The 11,497-nt window shown below is 48.0% G+C and overlaps 1 non-coding gene across 1 annotated transcript; it reads right to left on the reverse strand.

The window, feature by feature from the left end:
• Nucleotides 1-2,110: 2,110 nt before the first annotated feature.
• On the reverse strand, nt 2,111-2,183 carry trnav-cac (transfer RNA valine (anticodon CAC)). The gene has a single exon. It is a non-coding gene; the product is annotated as a tRNA-Val (tRNA).
• Nucleotides 2,184-11,497: the final 9,314 nt, after the last annotated feature.

Raw genomic sequence — 11,497 nt, forward strand, 5'->3', positions numbered from 1 at the left:
GGTACTCTATGGTAGTTGGCACAAAAGGAAGGAATCACCTACCTGAGAATGAGTTGGTCAACAGAATGTGCCATAGGCTTCTCTGCAGGCCTCCTACGACTCTTTCTGCTTCCCACTTGAGTTCTTAGTGCTCTCTTTGCTGTTTGTAAACACGTCAGCATGCAACAGGGCACGTTTGACCCGTGAACAGGGGCGAAAAGGTGAGAACATGCGGTCTCTCCGTGTCTGTCTCTTGTTAGCGACAAGCTAGCATGCAAACTGTGATGAGAGGTGTCCATTTTCCGCGATCAGCCATCTATATAGTCAATGTTTTATATTTAATAAGCAAATATGTCTATATGCTGATTGGTCTTAAGCAGCGTTGTCCAATCTTCAGCTTTTGGTTCCAATCTAGCAGGAGCCACACCTGATTCCAATTGTTGGCTCCGCTGATCTTGGCTTTCAATAGACTAAAGTGTGGCTTCTGCTTGGTTAGAATGACAACCTGCAACCACACTGGCCCATTCTGGAGAAGACTGGACAACCCTGATCTAAAGCAAATAACCACTGAGGTAAGTGCCACATTGTGAGTTCTGAATCCGTCATGCCGGCTCGACGTCACTCGATGAACAGGGAAGGAACCGGGAGATGAGAAGACTTCCCACGGTTGACGAATGGCGATTTCAAGTTGAGGGTGCGTTTGCTTTGCGTTTTCCCGCTTGGAGGTGGGGAATTACAAGTCGCAACCTCGTGTCAAGCGCATCAGTACTCTTGTCTTCTTGATGAAGGAAAGAGCCAGGCTTCCACATTCAGTGGAAAAGCAGAGACTGCCTGTGATTTTGCAAGCAGCTGTTATCTGCCTTGCTACAAAAGCTCAATGGAAGGGAAACCGCTCCCAGTTGACCCGGCTTCAATTCTTGGCCCGTCCACGGGTTGTAGCTTGGAGCTTCTCCAGGTACTTTATGGTAGTTGGCACAAAAGGAAGGAATCACCTACCTGAGAATGAGTTGGTCAACAGAATGTGCCATAGGCTTCTCTGCAGGCCTCCTACGACTCTTTCTGCTTCCCACTTGAGTTCTTAGTGCTCTCTTTGCTGTTTGTAAACACGTCAGCATGCAACAGGGCACGTTTGACCCGTGAACAGGGGCGAAAAGGTGAGAACATGCGGTCTCTCCGTGTCTGTCTCTTGTTAGCGACAAGCTAGCATGCAAACTGTGATGAGAGGTGTCCATTTTCCGCGATCAGCCATCTATATAGTCAATGTTTTATATTTAATAAGCAAATATGTCTATATGCTGATTGGTCTTAAGCAGCGTTGTCCAATCTTCAGCTTTTGGTTCCAATCTAGCAGGAGCCACACCTGATTCCAATTGTTGGCTCCGCTGATCTTGGCTTTCAATAGACTAAAGTGTGGCTTCTGCTTGGTTAGAATGACAACCTGCAACCACACTGGCCCATTCTGGAGAAGACTGGACAACCCTGATCTAAAGCAAATAACCACTGAGGTAAGTGCCACTTTGTGAGTTCTGAATCCGTCATGCCGGCTCGACGTCACTCGATGAACAGGGAAGGAACCGGGAGATGAGAAGACTTCCCACGGTTGAGGAATGGCGATTTCAAGTTGAGGGTGCGTTTGCTTTGCGTTTTCCCGCTTGGAGGTGGGGAATTACAAGTCGCAACCTCGTGTCAAGCGCATCAGTACTCTTGTCTTCTTGATGAAGGAAAGAGCCAGGCTTCCACATTCAGTGGAAAAGCAGAGACTGCCCGTGATTTTGCAAGCAGCTGTTATCTGCCTTGCTACAAAAGCTCAATGGAAGGGAAACCGCTCCCAGCCTTTTTCGGGCTCAGACCTCTTGCAGACCTCTCGAGGTGAACTCGGCCAGCAGTACTTTACGGCAAACTTTCCAGTCAAGCACAGAGTCTTGTTGAGCAACGAAAGAGCCAGGCTTCCACTTTCTGGGGAAAACCAGAGGCTCCCTTTCATTTGGTAAGCAAATATTAACTGCTTTGCTACAAAAGAAGGAAATCTCCTCTGTAAAGGAGGTCTTGCTTTCTGGCTGTTCCTAGAGGACCTGATCCTACAGTGATGACAACCGCTCAGTCATTAAAGCAATGTTCAGAAATTCTAGCTTGTTTCTGCCCGGTCTCGAACCAGGGATCTTTTGCATGTGAGGCAAACGTGATAACCACTACACTACAGAAACCACGGTGCCACTTTGGCTGTTGCCTATGGTCTTCTGATGAGAAGCGCACATACGTACACTTTGTTCACCAGAGCGGAATGGTGCAGCGTGGCATTGGTGGTATAGTGGTGAGCATAGCTCCAGTCTAAGCAGTTGACCCGGCTTCAATTCTTGGCCCGTCCACGGGTTGTAGCTTGGAGCTTCTCCAGGTACTTTATGGTAGTTGGCACAAAAGGAAGGAATCACCTACCTGAGAATGAGTTGGTCAACAGAATGTGCCATAGGCTTCTCTGCAGGCCTCCTACGACTCTTTCTGCTTCCCACTTGAGTTCTTAGTGCTCTCTTTGCTGTTTGTAAACACGTCAGCATGCAACAGGGCACGTTTGACCCGTGAACAGGGGCGAAAAGGTGAGAACATGCGGTCTCTCCGTGTCTGTCTCTTGTTAGCGACAAGCTAGCATGCAAACTGTGATGAGAGGTGTCCATTTTCCGCGATCAGCCATCTATATAGTCAATGTTTTATATTTAATAAGCAAATATGTCTATATGCTGATTGGTCTTAAGCAGCGTTGTCCAATCTTCAGCTTTTGGTTCCAATCTAGCAGGAGCCACACCTGATTCCAATTGTTGGCTCCGCTGATCTTGGCTTTCAATAGACTAAAGTGTGGCTTCTGCTTGGTTAGAATGACAACCTGCAACCACACTGGCCCATTCTGGATAAGACTGGACAACCCTGATCTAAAGCAAATAACCACTGAGGTAAGTGCCACTTTGTGAGTTCTGAATCCGTCATGCCGGCTCGACGTCACTCGATGAACAGGGAAGGAACCGGGAGATGAGAAGACTTCCCACCGTTGAGGAATGGCAATTTCAGGTTGAGGGTGCGTTTGCTTTGCGTTTTCCCGCTTGGAAGTGGGGAATTACAAGTTGCAACCTCGTGTCAAGCGCATCGGTACACTTGTCTTCTTGATGAAGGAAAGAGCCAGGCTTCCACATTCAGTGGAAAAGCAGAGACTGCCTGTGATTTTGCAAGCAGCTGTTATCTGCCTTGCTACAAAAGCTCAGTGGAAGGGAAACCGCTCCCAGTTGACCTGGGTTCGATTCCCGGCCAATGCACCGATTGTAACTTGGAGCGTCTCGTGGTATTTCATGGTAGTTGGCGGATAAGGAAGGAATCACCTACCTGAGAATGAGTTGGTCAACAGAATGTGCCATAGGCTTCTCTGCAGGCCTCCTACGACTCTTTCTGCTTCCCACTTGAGTTCTTAGTGCTCTCTTTGCTGTTTGTAAACACGTCAGCATGCAACAGGGCACGTTTGACCCGTGAACAGGGGCGAAAAGGTGAGAACATGCGGTCTCTCCGTGTCTGTCTCTTGTTAGCGACAAGCTAGCATGCAAACTGTGATGAGAGGTGTCCATTTTCCGCGATCAGCCATCTATATAGTCAATGTTTTATATTTAATAAGCAAATATGTCTATATGCTGATTGGTCTTAAGCAGCGTTGTCCAATCTTCAGCTTTTGGTTCCAATCTAGCAGGAGCCACACCTGATTCCAATTGTTGGCTCCGCTGATCTTGGCTTTCAATAGACTAAAGTGTGGCTTCTGCTTGGTTAGAATGACAACCTGCAACCACACTGGCCCATTCTGGAGAAGACTGGACAACCCTGATCTAAAGCAAATAACCACTGAGGTAAGTGCCACTTTGTGAGTTCTGAATCCGTCATGCCGGCTCGACGTCACTCGATGAACAGGGAAGGAACCGGGAGATGAGAAGACTTCCCACTGTTGACGAATGGCGATTTCAAGTTGAGGGTGCGTTTGCATTGCGTTTTCCCGCTTGGAGGTGGGGAATTACAAGTCGCAACCTCGTGTCAAGCGCATCATTACTCTTGTCTTCTTGATGAAGGAAAGAGCCAGGCTTCCACATTCAGTGGAAAAGCAGAGACTGCCCGTGATTTTGCAAGCAGCTGTTATCTGCCTTGCTACAAAAGCTCAATGGAAGGGAAACCGCTCCCAGTTGACCCGGCTTCAATTCTTGGCCCGTCCACGGGTTGTAGCTTGGAGCTTCTCCAGGTACTCTATGGTAGTTGGCACAAAAGGAAGGAATCACCTACCTGAGAATGAGTTGGTCAACAGAATGTGCCATAGGCTTCTCTGCAGGCCTCCTACGACTCTTTCTGCTTCCCACTTGAGTTCTTAGTGCTCTCTTTGCTGTTTGTAAACACGTCAGCATGCAACAGGGCACGTTTGACCCGTGAACAGGGGCGAAAAGGTGAGAACATGCGGTCTCTCCGTGTCTGTCTCTTGTTAGCGACAAGCTATCATGCAAACTGTGATGAGAGGTGTCCATTTTCCGCGATCAGCCATCTATATAGTCAATGTTTTATATTTAATAAGCAAATATGTCTATATGCTGATTGGTCTTAAGCAGCGTTGTCCAATCTTCAGCTTTTGGTTCCAATCTAGCAGGAGCCACACCTGATTCCAATTGTTGGCTCCGCTGATCTTGGCTTTCAATAGACTAAAGTCTGGCTTCTGCTTGGTTAGAATGACAACCTGCAACCACACTGGCCCATTCTGGATAAGACTGGACAACCCTGATCTAAAGCAAATAACCACTGAGGTAAGTGCCACTTTGTGAGTTCTGAATCCGTCATGCCGGCTCGACGTCACTCGATGAACAGGGAAGGAACCGGGAGATGAGAAGACTTCCCACGGTTGAGGAATGGCAATTTCAGGTTGAGGGTGCGTTTGCTTTGCGTTTTCCCGCTTGGAGGTGGGGAATTACAAGTCGCAACCTCGTGTCAAGCGCATCAGTACTCTTGTCTTCTTGATGAAGGAAAGAGCCAGGCTTCCACATTCAGTGGAAAAGCAGAGACTGCCGGTGATTTTGCAAGCAGCTGTTATCTGCCTTGCTACAAAAGCTCAATGGAAGGGAAACCGCTCCCAGTTGACCCGGCTTCAATTCTTGGCCCGTCCACGGGTTGTAGCTTGGAGCTTCTCCAGGTACTTTATGGTAGTTGGCACAAAAGGAAGGAATCACCTACCTGAGAATGAGTTGGTCAACAGAATGTGCCATAGGCTTCTCTGCAGGCCTCCTACGACTCTTTCTGCTTCCCACTTGAGTTCTTAGTGCTCTCTTTGCTGTTTGTAAACACGTCAGCATGCAACAGGGCACGTTTGACCCGTGAACAGGGGCGAAAAGGTGAGAACATGCGGTCTCTCCGTGTCTGTCTCTTGTTAGCGACAAGCTAGCATGCAAACTGTGATGAGAGGTGTCCATTTTCCGCGATCAGCCATCTATATAGTCAATGTTTTATATTTAATAAGCAAATATGTCTATATGCTGATTGGTCTTAAGCAGCGTTGTCCAATCTTCAGCTTTTGGTTCCAATCTAGCAGGAGCCACACCTGATTCCAATTGTTGGCTCCGCTGATCTTGGCTTTCAATAGACTAAAGTCTGGCTTCTGCTTGGTTAGAATGACAACCTGCAACCACACTGGCCCATTCTGGAGAAGACTGGACAACCCTGATCTAAAGCAAATAACCACTGAGGTAAGTGCCACTTTGTGAGTTCTGAATCCGTCATGCCGGCTCGACGTCACTCGATGAACAGGGAAGGAACCGGGAGATGAGAAGACTTCCCACTGTTGACGAATGGCGATTTCAAGTTGAGGGTGCGTTTGCATTGCGTTTTCCCGCTTGGAGGTGGGGAATTACAAGTCGCAACCTCGTGTCAAGCGCATCATTACTCTTGTCTTCTTGATGAAGGAAAGAGCCAGGCTTCCACATTCAGTGGAAAAGCAGAGACTGCCCGTGATTTTGCAAGCAGCTGTTATCTGCCTTGCTACAAAAGCTCAATGGAAGGGAAACCGCTCCCAGTTGACCCGGCTTCAATTCTTGGCCCGTCCACGGGTTGTAGCTTGGAGCTTCTCCAGGTACTCTATGGTAGTTGGCACAAAAGGAAGGAATCACCTACCTGAGAATGAGTTGGTCAACAGAATGTGCCATAGGCTTCTCTGCAGGCCTCCTACGACTCTTTCTGCTTCCCACTTGAGTTCTTAGTGCTCTCTTTGCTGTTTGTAAACACGTCAGCATGCAACAGGGCACGTTTGACCCGTGAACAGGGGCGAAAAGGTGAGAACATGCGGTCTCTCCGTGTCTGTCTCTTGTTAGCGACAAGCTAGCATGCAAACTGTGATGAGAGGTGTCCATTTTCCGCGATCAGCCATCTATATAGTCAATGTTTTATATTTAATAAGCAAATATGTCTATATGCTGATTGGTCTTAAGCAGCGTTGTCCAATCTTCAGCTTTTGGTTCCAATCTAGCAGGAGCCACACCTGATTCCAATTGTTGGCTCCGCTGATCTTGGCTTTCAATAGACTAAAGTGTGGCTTCTGCTTGGTTAGAATGACAACCTGCAACCACACTGGCCCATTCTGGATAAGACTGGACAACCCTGATCTAAAGCAAATAACCACTGAGGTAAGTGCCACTTTGTGAGTTCTGAATCCGTCATGCCGGCTCGACGTCACTCGATGAACAGGGAAGGAACCGGGAGATGAGAAGACTTCCCACGGTTGAGGAATGGCAATTTCAGGTTGAGGGTGCGTTTGCTTTGCGTTTTCCCGCTTGGAGGTGGGGAATTACAAGTCGCAACCTCGTGTCAAGCGCATCAGTACTCTTGTCTTCTTGATGAAGGAAAGAGCCAGGCTTCCACATTCAGTGGAAAAGCAGAGACTGCCGGTGATTTTGCAAGCAGCTGTTATCTGCCTTGCTACAAAAGCTCAAGAAGGGAAACCGCTCCCAGTTGACCCGGCTTCAATTCTTGACCCGTCCACGGGTTGTAGCTTGGAGCTTCTCCAGGTACTTTATGGTAGTTGGCACAAAAGGAAGGAATCACCTACCTGAGAATGAGTTGGTCAACAGAATGTGCCATAGGCTTCTCTGCAGGCCTCCTACGACTCTTTCTGCTTCCCACTTGAGTTCTTAGTGCTCTCTTTGCTGTTTGTAAACACGTCAGCATGCAACAGGGCACGTTTGACCCGTGAACAGGGGCGAAAAGGTGAGAACATGCGGTCTCTCCGTGTCTGTCTCTTGTTAGCGACAAGCTAGCATGCAAACTGTGATGAGAGGTGTCCATTTTCCGCGATCAGCCATCTATATAGTCAATGTTTTATATTTAATAAGCAAATATGTCTATATGCTGATTGGTCTTAAGCAGCGTTGTCCAATCTTCAGCTTTTGGTTCCAATCTAGCAGGAGCCACACCTGATTCCAATTGTTGGCTCCGCTGATCTTGGCTTTCAATAGACTAAAGTGTGGCTTCTGCTTGGTTAGAATGACAACCTGCAACCACACTGGCCCATTCTGGATAAGACTGGACAACCCTGATCTAAAGCAAATAACCACTGAGGTAAGTGCCACTTTGTGAGTTCTGAATCCGTCATGCAAGCTCGACGTCACTCGATGAACAGGGAAGGAACCGGGAGATGAGAAGACTTCCCACGGTTGACGAATGGCGATTTCAAGTTGAGGGTGCGTTTGCATTGCGTTTTCCCGCTTGGAGGTGGGGAATTACAAGTCGCAACCTCGTGTCAAGCGCATCATTACTCTTGTCTTCTTGATGAAGGAAAGAGCCAGGCTTCCACATTCAGTGGAAAAGCAGAGACTGCCCGTGATTTTGCAAGCAGCTGTTATCTGCCTTGCTACAAAAGCTCAATGGAAGGGAAACCGCTCCCAGTTGACCCGGCTTCAATTCTTGGCCCGTCCACGGGTTGTAGCTTGGAGCTTCTCCAGGTACTCTATGGTAGTTGGCACAAAAGGAAGGAATCACCTACCTGAGAATGAGTTGGTCAACAGAATGTGCCATAGGCTTCTCTGCAGGCCTCCTACGACTCTTTCTGCTTCCCACTTGAGTTCTTAGTGCTCTCTTTGCTGTTTGTAAACACGTCAGCATGCAACAGGGCACGTTTGACCCGTGAACAGGGGCGAAAAGGTGAGAACATGCGGTCTCTCCGTGTCTGTCTCTTGTTAGCGACAAGCTAGCATGCAAACTGTGATGAGTGGTGTCCATTTTCCGCGATCAGCCATCTATATAGTCAATGTTTTATATTTAATAAGCAAATATGTCTATATGCTGATTGGTCTTAAGCAGCGTTGTCCAATCTTCAGCTTTTGGTTCCAATCTAGCAGGAGCCACACCTGATTCCAATTGTTGGCTCCGCTGATCTTGGCTTTCAATAGACTAAAGTGTGGCTTCTGCTTGGTTAGAATGACAACCTGCAACCACACTGGCCCATTCTGGAGAAGACTGGACAACCCTGATCTAAAGCAAATAACCACTGAGGTAAGTGCCACATTGTGAGTTCTGAATCCGTCATGCCGGCTCGACGTCACTCGATGAACAGGGAAGGAACCGGGAGATGAGAAGACTTCCCACGGTTGACGAATGGCGATTTCAAGTTGAGGGTGCGTTTGCTTTGCGTTTTCCCGCTTGGAGGTGGGGAATTACAAGTCGCAACCTCGTGTCAAGCGCATCAGTACTCTTGTCTTCTTGATGAAGGAAAGAGCCAGGCTTCCACATTCAGTGGAAAAGCAGAGACTGCCCGTGATTTTGCAAGCAGCTGTTATCTGCCTTGCTACAAAAGCTCAATGGAAGGGAAACCGCTCCCAGTTGACCCGGCTTCAATTCTTGGCCCGTCCACGGGTTGTAGCTTGGAGCTTCTCCAGGTACTCTATGGTAGTTGGCACAAAAGGAAGGAATCACCTACCTGAGAATGAGTTGGTCAACAGAATGTGCCATAGGCTTCTCTGCAGGCCTCCTACGACTCTTTCTGCTTCCCACTTGAGTTCTTAGTGCTCTCTTTGCTGTTTGTAAACACGTCAGCATGCAACAGGGCACGTTTGACCCGTGAACAGGGGCGAAAAGGTGAGAACATGCGGTCTCTCCGTGTCTGTCTCTTGTTAGCGACAAGCTAGCATGCAAACTGTGATGAGAGGTGTCCATTTTCCGCGATCAGCCATCTATATAGTCAATGTTTTATATTTAATAAGCAAATATGTCTATATGCTGATTGGTCTTAAGCAGCGTTGTCCAATCTTCAGCTTTTGGTTCCAATCTAGCAGGAGCCACACCTGATTCCAATTGTTGGCTCCGCTGATCTTGGCTTTCAATAGACTAAAGTGTGGCTTCTGCTTGGTTAGAATGACAACCTGCAACCACACTGGCCCATTCTGGAGAAGACTGGACAACCCTGATCTAAAGCAAATAACCACTGAGGTAAGTGCCACTTTGTGAGTTCTGAATCCGTCATGCAAGCTCGACGTCACTCGATGAACAGGGAAGGAACCGGGAGATGAGAAGACTTCCCACGGTTGACGAATGGCGATTTCAAGTTGAGGGTGCGTTTGCATTGCGTTTTCCCGCTTGGAGGTGGGGAATTACAAGTCGCAACCTCGTGTCAAGCGCATCATTACTCTTGTCTTCTTGATGAAGGAAAGAGCCAGGCTTCCACATTCAGTGGAAAAGCAGAGACTGCCCGTGATTTTGCAAGCAGCTGTTATCTGCCTTGCTACAAAAGCTCAATGGAAGGGAAACCGCTCCCAGTTGACCCGGCTTCAATTCTTGGCCCGTCCACGGGTTGTAGCTTGGAGCTTCTCCAGGTACTTTATGGTAGTTGGCACAAAAGGAAGGAATCACCTACCTGAGAATGAGTTGGTCAACAGAATGTGCCATAGGCTTCTCTGCAGGCCTCCTACGACTCCTTCTGCTTCCCACTTGAGTTCTTAGTGCTCTCTTTGCTGTTTGTAAACACGTCATTATGCAACAGGGCACGTTTGACCCGTGAACAGGGGCGAAAAGGTGAGAACATGCGGTCTCTCCGTGTCTGTCTCTTGTTAGCGACAAGCTAGCATGCAAACTGTGATGAGAGGTGTCCATTTTCCATGATCAGCCATCTATATAGTCAATGTTTTATATTTAATAAGCAAATATGTCTATATGCTGATTGGTCTTAAGCAGCGTTGTCCAATCTTCAGCTTTTGGTTCCAATCTAGCAGGAGCCACACCTGATTCCAATTGTTGGCTCCGCTGATCTTGGCTTTCAATAGACTAAAGTGTGGCTTCTGCTTGGTTAGAATGACAACCTGCAACCACACTGGCCCATTCTGGAGAAGACTGGACAACCCTGATCTAAAGCAAATAACCACTGAGGTAAGTGCCACATTGTGAGTTCTGAATCCGTCATGCCGGCTCGACGTCACTCGATGAACAGGGAAGGAACCGGGAGATGAGAAGACTTCCCACGGTTGACGAATGGCGATTTCAAGTTGAGGGTGCGTTTGCTTTGCGTTTTCCCGCTTGGAGGTGGGGAATTACAAGTCGCAACCTCGTGTCAAGCGCATCAGTACTCTTGTCTTCTTGATGAAGGAAAGAGCCAGGCTTCCACATTCAGTGGAAAAGCAGAGACTGCCCGTGATTTTGCAAGCAGCTGTTATCTGCCTTGCTACAAAAGCTCAATGGAAGGGAAACCGCTCCCAGTTGACCCGGCTTCAATTCTTGGCCCGTCCACGGGTTGTAGCTTGGAGCTTCTCCAGGTACTCTATGGTAGTTGGCACAAAAGGAAGGAATCACCTACCTGAGAATGAGTTGGTCAACAGAATGTGCCATAGGCTTCTCTGCAGGCCTCCTACGACTCTTTCTGCTTCCCACTTGAGTTCTTAGTGCTCTCTTTGCTGTTTGTAAACACGTCAGCATGCAACAGGGCACGTTTGACCCGTGAACAGGGGCGAAAAGGTGAGAACATGCGGTCTCTCCGTGTCTGTCTCTTGTTAGCGACAAGCTAGCATGCAAACTGTGATGAGAGGTGTCCATTTTCCGCGATCAGCCATCTATATAGTCAATGTTTTATATTTAATAAGCAAATATGTCTATATGCTGATTGGTCTTAAGCAGCGTTGTCCAATCTTCAGCTTTTGGTTCCAATCTAGCAGGAGCCACACCTGATTCCAATTGTTGGCTCCGCTGATCTTGGCTTTCAATAGACTAAAGTCTGGCTTCTGCTTGGTTAGAATGACAACCTGCAACCACACTGGCCCATTCTGGAGAAGACTGGACAACCCTGATCTAAAGCAAATAACCACTGAGGTAAGTGCCACTTTGTGAGTTCTGAATCCGTCATGCAAGCTCGACGTCACTCGATGAACAGGGAAGGAACCGGGAGATGAGAAGACTTCCCACGGTTGACGAATGGCGATTTCAAGTTGAGGGTGCGTTTGCATTGCGTTTTCCCGCTTGGAGGTGGGGAATTACAAGTCGCAACCTCGTG

The sequence above is a fragment of the Ictalurus punctatus genome, unplaced genomic scaffold (assembly GCF_001660625.3).
Source record: "Ictalurus punctatus breed USDA103 unplaced genomic scaffold, Coco_2.0 Super-Scaffold_100, whole genome shotgun sequence".
NCBI classification, from domain to species: domain Eukaryota; kingdom Metazoa; phylum Chordata; class Actinopteri; order Siluriformes; family Ictaluridae; genus Ictalurus; species Ictalurus punctatus.